Source organism: Aotus nancymaae, unplaced genomic scaffold (assembly GCF_030222135.1).
Source record: "Aotus nancymaae isolate 86718 unplaced genomic scaffold, 86718_ANA_hifiasm-v0.15.2.pri h1tg000006l, whole genome shotgun sequence".
Taxonomy (NCBI): domain Eukaryota; kingdom Metazoa; phylum Chordata; class Mammalia; order Primates; family Aotidae; genus Aotus; species Aotus nancymaae.
Window position 1 is genome coordinate 954921 of NW_026988417.1, and position 11867 is coordinate 966787.

Here is an 11867-nt window from a genome sequence, read left to right on the forward strand (position 1 = left end):
CCTCCCCGCCGCTGGCAGCACTCCGGGGTCCCTGCCCCCATGGGCCTAACCGTGGATAGGAGTCTGCGCGGTCGGGGGCCGCATCCGAAACCACCGAGCAGGGACCCGCGGAGGGCGCGGCTCCAAGGCCAGCTCGGCAGGCACTGGGCGGGGAGGAGGATGTTGGGGAGACGCAGGAAAGGGACTGGAGGCTGTGGAGGGAAGGAGTGGGCGGAGCTGCCGTGGGGGCTCCACTGGTGGGGGCACCGAGGCCACAGGGGGATTCCAGGAGTGGAGGGTGAGCTGGGGACCCAGTCCAAGGAGGGAGGAGAGCAGGCCCCTGAAATGGTGGAGGGGAACTCTGCCCTCAACTCGGTCCTCAACCTGGGGGGATTCTGTTTGTCCAGAAACTGTTGGTTAAGCTGCTGGGGCAGGGCCCTCGGTGGGCCCCCAGGTGAAGGGAACATAGCGAAAGCTTCAGGGACCCCGGCCCTCCAGGAGCTGTGCTTGGGACAGACGCACACTGAAGAATGTGAGTGACCAGGAGGGGCTGCCTGGAGGCAGCGGGAAGATGTCCAGGCGGAGACCCAGAGCAGAGGCCCTGCGGCAGGTGTTCTCCGGAGCCACCTCCTGACGCCTGCCTGTGCTGGGAGGCCCAGAGTCACCAACCCTGCGTGTCCTGTCTCCTCCTCCAGACCCCAACCCTGAGCCTGCCCTCAGCCAGGCCCCAAGACCCCTGTGCCTCGGCTCTGGGAGAGCTCGGACCCAGCCACGCTGCCCACGAGGAGGTGGGGGTTCACTGAGCCCACTTCCCACGGGCCGACTGCTGCCGACTTCTGAGGAAACACCGTTTAAACGACATGCCTTTCACCATCAAGGAGACAGTGGACAGCGTCAGAAACGCCTGGAAAACCCTCATCTGACCATTTCTACCAGAATTTGGTGCTTTCTGACGCACACGTTAATTAAAATGGTGGGCAAACCACGCTTCTGTCAGACCTTCCACGGACTTCCTATCTTCTGAAGCCACCAGCTGCTTCTTGCTGGTGGGGCCTTAAAACTTTGAACTGCGGCCTGGACGTCAGCACCCGCCCCAATGGAGCTTGTCTGCGGCGGAGACCCCCCTCTGTGCAGGCCCTCCATGTCCCGGCACCGTCTCCCTCTCCCACTCCCTGTCCTGGCCGTCGTGGTCAGTCTGGGCTGCCGTGACAGGAGGCCACAGACTGGAGGCTTAGACCACAGAAGCGTGTTTCTCGCAGCTCTGGAGGACGGGAAGTAGAGACGGGGGTGCTCACGTCAGGTTCTGGTGAAGGCCTCTCAACCCCTGCTCCCTGAGGAAACCAGGATGCTAAAGTCTAATCACACTTACAGATGGAACTGTCCCCCAAATTCTGTGTTGAAGTCCCAACCCCAGCACCTCAGAATGTGACCTTGTCTACAGAGTCACCCAAGCTGACACACGGTCGTGAGGACGGGCCTCACTCCAGCACGGCACGTCCTTATGGACACAGGAGCTGGAGACACGCTCGCAGGCAGAGGCCACGGGAGGATGAAGGCGGAGGTCGGGCGGCACTTCCTCAGGCCAGGAACACGGAGGGCTTGGAGCCGGAGAGAGGTGGAGAGAGGACAGACCGGTTCTGCCTCCAGCCTCAGGAGGAGCCAGCCCTGAAACCGGATCTCAGACTTCTTGGCGCTGAGCTCGTCCGTGTCCGTCCGTGAGTAACCGCGGAAGCACAGTGAGCGTTGATTCTGGGGTTTAAACACATTTAGCAAGCAGGTGTATTTGCAAATGCAGGATCTGGGAGCAAGGTGGCCGGCTGGTGCATGTCACGTGTGCCCAGACCCCCCACACGGTGGCTTTTGGTGGTCCTAGCTTTCCCGCCATTCCACTGACCTTTCCCTTCCGCAGGGGGTATGTCTTGTTTAAGCACCTGCATCCCCTCAGGTCTTAAAGTGGCTCCCCAGTTAGGAGGGGAGTCTTTTTACCTTCTACATTGACATCTGTGAGCCAGCCAGGACTGATTTGAGGGTGTCCTGTGAGGTGGGGTCCAGCTGCTTGTTGGGGACACTCTCCCTACCTCTCTGGGCACCTCTGCCACAAGGCAGAGGACCAAGTAAGCGCAGGCTGGAGCTAGCATATTTTCAGGCAGCCTGAAGTCGATGGGGATCTCTTTAAGAAGAAGTGCAAAATAATTATTATAAAATTAGATGGAGGCTGGGCGAGGTGGCTCACACCTGTAATCTCAGCACTCTGGGAGGCTGAGGTGGGCAGATTGCCTGAGGTCAGGAGTTCGAGACCAGCCTGGCCAACATGACAAACCCGTCTCTACTAAAAATACAAAAATTAGCCGGCCGTGGTGGCACATGCCTATAATCCCAGCTACTCAGGAGGCTGAGACAGGAGAATCACTTGAACCCAGGAGGGGAGGACACAGTGAGCCAATATCGAGCCACTGCACTCCAGCCCAGGTGACAGAGCAAGACTGTGTCTCAAAAACAAATAAAATTAGAAGTATATTTATTCAGGATGAGAGAAGAAATCGTAACAAATTAAGCATTTCTAAAAATTGACTGAGAGCACAAGCACCACAAGATCCAGAAAATACCATGAGTTTTTATTTGTGATGGCCTGCTATGATGCCCTTTTATCCACCTTTTTATTGTCTCCTTACAACTTTGCAATATCATTTCCCAAAGAGAAAAGAGGAAGATGAAAGGTAATCCTCAGGCCCTCTAGCATGTGTGATTTTATTTTATTTTATTATTTTATTTTATTTTATTTTGAGACGGTGTCTCACACTGTCACCCAGGCTGAAGTGCAATGGCACGATCTCGGCTCACTGCATCCTCCGCCTCCCAGGTTCAAGCAATTCTCCTGCCTCAGCCTCCTGAGTAGCTGGGATTACATGCGCCCGCCACCACGCCCGGCTAATTTTTTGTATTTTTAGTAGAGACAGGGGTTTCACTATGTTGGCCAAGCTGGTCTCGAACTTCTGACCTTGTGATCCGCCCTCCTGGGCCTCTCAAAGTGCTGGGATTACAGGTGTGAGCCACTGTGCCTGGCCTAGCGTGGCTGATTTTTTTTAAAGTGTGACTTGCTTTACAGAATTGGACTGATGACTGGTTACGTCATCCGCATGGTGAAGCCTGTTGTGAAATTTGGAGGAAACTTGCCAGGTTTCTCTCTTCTGCAGGCTGATGGGTTTCGGCACTGCCTTTTCTTCCCAGGTGCTGGTCCAAGGCGCCCTCTGGGATGACTGTGTCCATCGGGTTCTTGTGAGGCTGCTCTCAGGGTCCTGCATTCTCTCATCGATGCTGGCATTTCCTGTTACATCAGCACGGTCTTTCCTCCTCTTCCAGAAGTTCCTGTGAGTCAGTCCTCTGTTAATTGCCATGGTTGTTGCTGGAAGCTCTACCCCAGGATGTCTGGAAGGAAGTGGCCGGGAAGGGCATGGCAGCGCTGCTGATCCTGCTGATGTCTCCACAGCTAAACATCCCCATGCCAGGCCCCAGCGTGCCCACTGCCTCTGCAGTGCCAGCCCAGCAAGAGGGGAAGCTGGAGACAGGGTGGGACCCCTTGTGGTTAAGGAGCCTTCACTTAGTAAATTTTACAAAACCGTGTGCTGCCCTTGGAAAGGGCTCTGCCATCTTCCCATGGCTCCATCCCACGGTGTGGACCTGCTGTGCCGGTGCATGGCATGGCCTGGGCTGGCACAAGCCCTCTACAGGTCCACATGTTGGCAGTAGCAGGCTCCCTCCCCAGGCAAAGCCACTGGCCCCTTCTCGATTCCAGGGCTGAAGCCGCACACCTGTCTTCTAAAATATGTACCTGGGTTTGCTTTTAATCAGGCGCGGTAAGGTGGCAGATGTGGAGACAACTGCCTGCAAAGAAGACGTATGTCATTTCCCTAGAGAAGGGGGCACAGCGCACAGGGCCACGGGGTGGTAGGGAGACCCAGTTCTTGAGGCCTCTGCAGGAAGGGCAGACGTGGCAGCGTGGGTTGGAGTTGGAGTGACTTCCCTGGGCCCTGGACTCAGCAGCCCTGGTCGGCTGGTACTTTGCCCTGGGGTGACTAAGGGCAGGGACATTGGCTTGGTGTGAGTGTGACAAGGAAGTTGGGCTCTGGGAGGGGTGGTCTCTCCAGGATCAAGACCTCCAAGGCCAGTGCATTAAGAATACACAAAACAGGCCAGGCACGGTGGCTCATGGCTGTAATCCCAGCACTTTGGGAGGCAGAGCAGGGTGGATCACATGAGGTCAGGAGTTCAAGACCTGTCTGGCCAACATGGTGAACTCCCATCTCTACTAAAAATACAAAAATTAGCCAGGCATGGTGGCAGGCGCCTGTAATCCCAGCTACTCGAGAGGCTGAGGCAGGAGAATTGGTTGAACCCAGGAGATAGAGGTTGCAGTGAGCTGAGATTGCGCCACTGCACTCCAGCCTGAGTGAGAGAGCCAGAGTCTTTCTCAAAAAAAAAAAAAAAAAAAAATGCAGTTAATACAGTCAAGATGGACAAGAAGTAAAGGGAAAAAAATTCTACTCACCTAGAAATATAAGCCAGATTTTTAAGCCGAAAACCAAGATTTTGTTTAAGAGGGAAAAAGAGAGAAGGAGGGATTACGCAGCGGACGGCGTGGCGGACGGGGGGCCGTCCCCGGGGCTCACGCGGCGGACGGGGGCCGTCCCAGGGGCTGCTTCCCTCCGCTCCTTCCCTCTTATCAGCCAGAGACAGCAACTAAAAACCAGGGCTTAGGGCAGATCAGAGCCTAAACAGAAAGAAGGGATGGCGGTGGGGAGAAAGGAAAAAACAGTAACTCCCCAGATACAAGCGGAGGAAAAATAACGGGTTTCTCCCGATGGGTTTTCACGACCTCGAGGCTGCAGTGGGCCCTCAGGCCGCACACCCAGCACCCAGCAGGGTCCCCGCCCCTGACTCCCCAGCTCAGGAACTGGCCTCCACTCCGCCCGCCCGTGCCTGTTTCAGCCACAGCTCGCCGCCACCTCCAAGGACACAGCCCCGTTTCCAGGCTGCGCCGGGACCTCCGAAGCCCAGCCCTTCTTCCGAGGCGCGGGCCCACATCCGTGGAGGGTGCCCTCCTGCTGACACATACCCCAGTATCTTTTAGTTCTTTTTGGGTTCTAGTGGCCACGTATTCTTCTTTCCAAATTTTACGTCCAAATAAAAAACAGCCAGGCACGGTGGCTCACGCCTGTAATCCCAGCACTTTGGGAGGCTGAGGTAGGAGGGTCACTTGAGCACAGGAGTTTGAAAACAGCCTGGGCAACACAGAGGGACCCTGTCCACAAACAATAAATAAACAAAAAATCAGCCAGGCATGTGCATGCCTGCCGTCCCAGCTACTCAGGAGGCCGAGGTGGGAGGCTTACTTGAGCCTGAGAGGTCAAGGCTGCAGTGAGCTGTGATCTCGACACTACATCCAGCCTGGGGGACAAAGCAAGACCCTGGCTAAAAGCAAAACAAAAGCTTAAGATCTTCCGGCACTCCTGCTGGTGCCCTCAGAGACTCCGCCGTAGAGGCGCTGGCAGCCTCTTCTTAGCCGGCCGGCATCTCTCGGCCTCTCCTGACAGCCGTAAGCTGCCCGGCGGCTTCTGATGCAGGAACCTGCTCCTCTTGGCCCTGTGCCGTCCACTGTTAAACCCACAAGTGACTAGCTGCCACCAGTTCTCCTGGGACAGATGCTGTCACAGACCCTGAGCCTCTGACCCCATCCGCAGCGGCCTCTCCCCATGGTTATTGTAAGCCATTGTGCCATTACCCGAAAGGCGTTGCCTGCAGGGTAGAGACCTGTGTGACTCTCACCTCACAGAGCCCCAAAATCTGTATCAGGATTGCACACGCACATGGCAAGGCCTTCCTCCTGGCCTGTCATGGCCGGGATATGTGTTTCCCCACACCTCATTAAAACAAACCCGGGGGCACATTTTAGGGCAATCTTCCAATGTCTCCTGAGGTCACTACAGCCTCTGCTGTGTCAAATCCCCTCCACTTCCCCTTCTAGGAACACTGGGGTTACACTCAGGGCCCACCGGATAACCAGGATCACCTCTGCATCTCGCATGCTTCCCTAATACACCTGCAGGCGCTTGCCATGTGAGGTGACAGGCACAGGCCTGGCCAGGACCGAGGGCGTCTGCGGGCGGCTGTCCTTCCCTCTCGCTCGGCTGTCCCTCACAACACCTGAGCTGCTGGTGCTGTGAATATGTGAACCCCTGTGACGTGATGGTTTTATGTGGTTATGATTCATTGGGTTTATGCACAATGTACCCTTTCTGCTGCTCTTGTTGGGGCTCAGAAAATCACACCCTGGAGTGAAGGCCTTGGAATCCAGGCCTGCTCCTGCCCCATCTCTGGCTCCTCATTCTCCCAGACGGGTCGTAGAAACCTGAACCCCTTTTCCCCAAAGCCAACCACGAACCTAAAACTGTGACTAACTTTTCCTCCGCCTGTGTAAAAACTGGCCGTGAAGGAATTCTCTGGCCTGCCTTGTTTACAGGTGGTCAGACCCTTATTCCAGGGGGTCGCGCCCCCACCCAGCAGGAAGGAGAGCTACAGAGAGAGGCCGCCAGGTGGGCCCCACTGGGCTCCTGCAGTCTGTTAGCCTGTTACTCTGTCAGCTCTTACCCTTTCGTTCAATCCTGTTTCAAGAACCACAGAATCTAAGTATAAAAATGCAGTTTCCAGCTGGGCACAGTGGCTGACGCCTGTAGTTCCAGCACTTTGGGAGACCGAGGCAGGTGGATCATGAGGTGAGGAGTTTAAGACCAGCCTGGCCAACATAGTGAAACCCCCCCACCATTGCACTCCAGCCTGGAGTATTTTTAGTAGAAATGGGGTTTCACCATGTTGGCCAGATTGGTCTCGAACTCCTGACCTCAGGCCATCCACCCACCTCGGCCTCTGAAAGTGCTGGGATTACAGGTGAGCCACCGTGCCCAGCCGAAGAACACCATTTAATATTTTGTTTTGTTTTGAAACAGGTTCTTACTCTATTGCCCAGGCTAGAGTGCAATGGCATGATCTTGGCTCACTGCAGCCTCTGCTTCCTGGGTTCAAGCAATTCTCCTGGCTCAGCCTCCCGAGTAGCTGGGATTACAGGTGCCCACCACCACTCCTGGCTAATTTTTGTAATTTTAGTAGAGACAGCATTTCACCATGTTGACTGGGTTGGTCCCAAACTCCTGACCTCCGGTAATCCACCCATCTCAGCCTCCCAAAGTGCTGGGATCATAGGTGTGAGCCACCGCACCTAGCCCAAAATTTTCTTTTTCTTTTCTTTTTTTTTTTTGAGACGGAGTCTCCCTCTTGTTGCCCAGGCTGGAGTGCAATGGTGGCGTGATCTCGGCTCACTGAAAGCTCCGCCTCTCGGGTTCAAGTGATTCTCTTGCCTCAGCCGTCCGAGTAGCTGGGATTACAGGTGCCTGCCACCACGCGCAACTAATTTTTTGTATTTTTAGTAGAGACTGGTTTCACTATGTTGGTCAGGCTAGTCAAACTCCTGACCTCAGGTGATCCACCTGCCTCGGACTCCCAAAGTGCTGGGATCACAGGCATGAGCCACCGTGCCCGGCCGCAATATTTTCTTAAGTGAAGGTTAAGGTGACAAATATTCTCACATTTTGTTTTCTAAAATGTCTTTATTCAACTTTCATTTTTGGGATATATTTGTTGCCAGATTTAGAGTTTTAGGTTACCAGCTACTCGCTTCTGAGGGTTGGTGTTTTCGCTGCCGTGTTTCCGTCGCTGCTGTTGAAAGGCCCCTCTTTTGATTGTGCGCCCTGGAGACACCGGGTCTCTCCTCCCTCCCTCGGGCCCCTTTTGACGTTTCCCCTTTGCCTTTGGTCTCAGCCGTTTCATTACGATGCTGCTTATGTTTTGCTTTCCCTGTGTTTTTCCTAGTGGACTTCACAGCACTTTTTGACTCTGTGGCTTCATGTCTTTCATCACTTTTAGAAAACTATCAGCTACCACCCCATCAAATACCGTTTCTGCCCCTTCACCCTCTTGTTTCCGGCTGGGAATCCAATTACACTGTTAGACCTTCTTACCGTGTCTGTTCTGGAGTGTCCGTTACTTTTCTCTCCGTGTTTCAGGATGAATCTGTTTTTTACAACCTGTCTTCCGTTTACTTAATTCTCTTTTTAGTTGGATTTTTTTTTTTTTTTTTCAGACAGGGTCTCACTCTGTCACCCAGGCTGGAGTGCAGTGGTGTGATCTCTGCTCACTGCAACCTCCACCTTCTGGGTTCAACCAATTCTCCTGCCTCAGCCTCCTGAGTAGCTGGGACTATAGGCACCCACCACCACGCCTGGCTAATTTTTGTATTTTTGGTAGAGACAGGGTTTCACCATGTTGGCTAGGCTGATCTCGAACTCCTGACCTCAGGTCATCACCCACCTTAACTTCCCAAAATGCTGGGATTACAGGCCTGAGCCACCTCTCCCAGCCTAGCTGGATTTAACATGCTGTTAAACCAATCTGTTATGTTACCAGCTTTATTGAGATATGATTTACATACAATAAAATGGGCCAGGGGCAGTGGCTCACGCCTGTAATCCCAGCACTCTGGCAGCCCGAGGCGGGCGGATCATGAAGTCAAGAGATTGAGACCATCCTGGCCAACGTGGTGAAACCCCATCTCTACTAAAAATAGAAAAATTAGCTGGACCTGGTGGTATGCGCCTGTAGTCCCAGCTACTTGGGAGGCTGAGGCAGGAGAATTGCTTGAACCTGGGAGGTGGAGGTGCAGTGAGCCAAGATCACACCACTGCCCTCCAGCCTGGGTGACAGAGGGAGACTCTCTCTCTCTCTCTCCCTCCCCCCCCATATATATATATAATGAAGCAAGATCAAGTGTATCATTCGATAAATTTTGACTTAAGTTTCATGAGATTTTAATCCTTTTTTCAATGTTTTCATTTTGAAAAATTTCAAACTCAGAGAAAAGTCACAATACCTGTGCACAGTTTCCACCCAGGTCCACCGATGGTTAACATTTGCTAGCTTTGCTTTAATCTCACTGTCTCTGTTTGTAATCTAAATTATTGGTTTTGCTTTAATTTCCAGAGCCATTTTGGGTACAGACCTAATGACTCTTCACCTCTCAACACTTCAGCGTGGATCGCAAATGAACAAAAAAATCTCCATTCACAGCTGTGATGCAGTCGTTGAGTCATTTAACAATTCTGGAGTTTATCATTGGCAGAATTTTATGACACAGCATACAAGACGTATTTCAAATTGTGAATGTCCCCGTCGCGCACGCTGTGATCCTGCTTTCCCGACCCGGGGTCCATTCCAGCACTGTGCAGGGAGGATTTCTGTCTGTTTTCATTTTGTTTGTCTTACCTTCCTCCAGGGAACGTTTACTTTTCTTCCGGCAGGTGTCCGGGTGAGCGGCTCACCTTAATTCTCTCAGGGCTTGAGGTGATTTAAGGAGGGCTTTGGTCCCTGCAAAGACAATTCTGTTTTTGGTTCACCTTTGCTTTTAGGCGGTAGCCCTTTGGGGTCCCAAGGAAAGCCCAAAGTCTCTACCAGGCCTCCCTGCCTGAGCCTTGACTTTGGTCCAGTGGCCCCAGTGTGCAGAGCACGGCAGCGTCTCGCCAGGTCCTGTGTGGCTGGTGTGGGTAACCCCCATATAGGCACCGAGGAATGAGAGCTAAGCAGAACCCTGGCACAGTTAGGGCTTGAGGAATATCTCACTTTATAGTGTTACTACTCAGCCATTTCCTTTTATATAATCCTTTATACAATCATATATTAGTTTATAGAAATAGGGCTTGAAGAATCCCTTTATATAATCCTCTATATATAATCATATAAGAGTTGATAGTATGAGTGCCTAAAGAATATTTCCCTACATATATACCTATAATTATATCTTAGTTCATAATTGGAGGAATGCCTAGAGTGGACACAGTACAGAGCATGAATTAAGGAATAAGCAGCTTATAATCGGAGGAATGTCTGGAGCAGACACAGTGCAGAGCATGATTTCAGGGAAAAACAGTTACACCAGGACAAGAATCCATGGCCCAGGCGGCAGCGTTCAGTGTCGTAAAGATACCCGCTGTGTGGCAGGCTTGGGGTGAGAGCCACTCCTCCTGATGAAGGAGTTGTAGGACCTTGCTCCCGTTCTTGTGGAAGGCTGCCCTCAGAACAGCAATCCACCTTGGTGACTGTGAACTTTATCAGCTCTTGCTACTGTGCTGCTTGAAAAGCATCTTCCCGTAGAACCCACTGGAAGCTGCCAGAAGGTGGCGGTAACCTTGACAGCTCTGTCACTGCTGTGTGATTTAAAGCATCCCCCTATAAATCTTCTTAGCAGTAGTTTCCCATAGATAGATATTGCACACTGCACCCTCTTCACAGCACACAGCCCACCTTCAAGCCTCGGCGACCAAAGGGGGTGGACCCCTTACTGCACACGGCCCTTGCCTTCGTGGGAACCGGCCCCTTGCTGTGCACCGTCCACCTCCTGGCCTAGGTGACCTAATGGGGGTGGACCCCATGTTTTGTTGCTCACGACCCTATCACTATCCTTAAAGATGACTTCACTCACTGCCCTGCCCCCTAACCTATGCACAATAAATACTCAGGCTTCTGGACATTCGGGGCCTCGCCTGACTCTGCTTATAGATGGCGTGGCCCCCCGAGCCCAGCTGCGTTTTTCTTGTACTTCTGTGTCCTGTCTCTTTATTTCTCGGATCCTGCGCCTCAGCACAGCGTAAGGCTCACCCGGCGACCCTGTGGGCACTCAGCCCTACATCGGGCTCCCAACGTGCCCTACAGCTGGGACACGCTGCAGGGGTGTGGAGTGCCGGGCCCGCCCCTCCTGTCTGGGCCCTGCAGAGCCTCGCGGCGGCCCCGCAGCTCCCGTGCCCTGGACGGTTCTGTGCGGCGCTGCCCGGCTCTGATGGCTGCTCTCGGGAGGCGGCTGCTCTCAGGAGCTGGTCTGAAACAATTCGGCCTCCGTTGCTGCGTCCTGCGCTACAGTGTGCGGCTGGGGGTTTCTTCCTGTGTTTTCAGTCCTCTGACGCTTGAGGGATTCTTTTCAAAGCGGTTTATCCACCAGCTTCGCTGTTTTCGCTGGGGTGTTGGACTGAGCGTCTCACCCGCTGTTCCTGGAGACAGTTCTGTGCCGCATGCTTTTCTCGCCTTTCCCTCCCTTTCTTACCTTTCAGTTTTTCATTGGATTTTGTCCGTGTGTGTGTGTGTGTGTGTGTGTGCGCGCGCGCATGTGTGTGTGCGTCTTACGTTTTTCCTCCCTGCTAATTTGGAATATATCCACACCATTTCTCTTTTAAATGGCTAATCGTGACATTTCACCTTGCAATTTTAACCTCAGAAGAACTAGTGTTAAGCAAATATTTTAATCCCTCTCCCCAAAATAAAAAGACCCAGAACGCTGTCGCTGTAATAATCTGCCTCCCAACTTACAGGGGATTATTGTCCAGTATTTTCGTTTTGTTAGTAGACTGTTCTTTTTCTTTTCTTTCCTGTTTTAGAGATGAGGTCTCCATTTGTCAACAGGTGGAGTGCAGTTGTGTGATCACAGCTCGTCTCAGCCTTGAACTCCCAGGCTCAAGCAATCTCTCACCTCAATTTTATGAGTCGCTGGGATTCACAGGCATATGATATCACGTCTGGGTAATTTAAAAATATATATCTTTTTTGTACAGACGGGGTCTTGGTACATTGCCCGGGCTGATCTCAAACTCCGGGCCTCAAATGATCCTCCAGTGCTGACCTGCCATCCGGAAGTGCTGGATTGCAGGCGAGAGCCACTGCGCCCAGCCTCTTCTTCCGCTGTTATTATTTTCATACCATGTTTGCTTGGATCACACACGCAGGCTGGACTGCAGTTG

At 52.9% G+C, this 11867-nt stretch overlaps 1 long non-coding RNA gene across 1 annotated transcript; it reads left to right on the plus strand.

Moving 5' to 3' along the window:
- Nucleotides 1-285: 285 nt before the first annotated feature.
- On the plus strand, nucleotides 286-10790 carry LOC105731866 (uncharacterized). Its single transcript, XR_001110841.2, has 3 exons — nucleotides 286-1694; nucleotides 3208-3347; nucleotides 9067-10790. It is a non-coding gene; the product is annotated as an uncharacterized LOC105731866 (long non-coding RNA).
- The last annotated feature ends 1077 nt before the right edge of the window (nucleotides 10791-11867 follow it).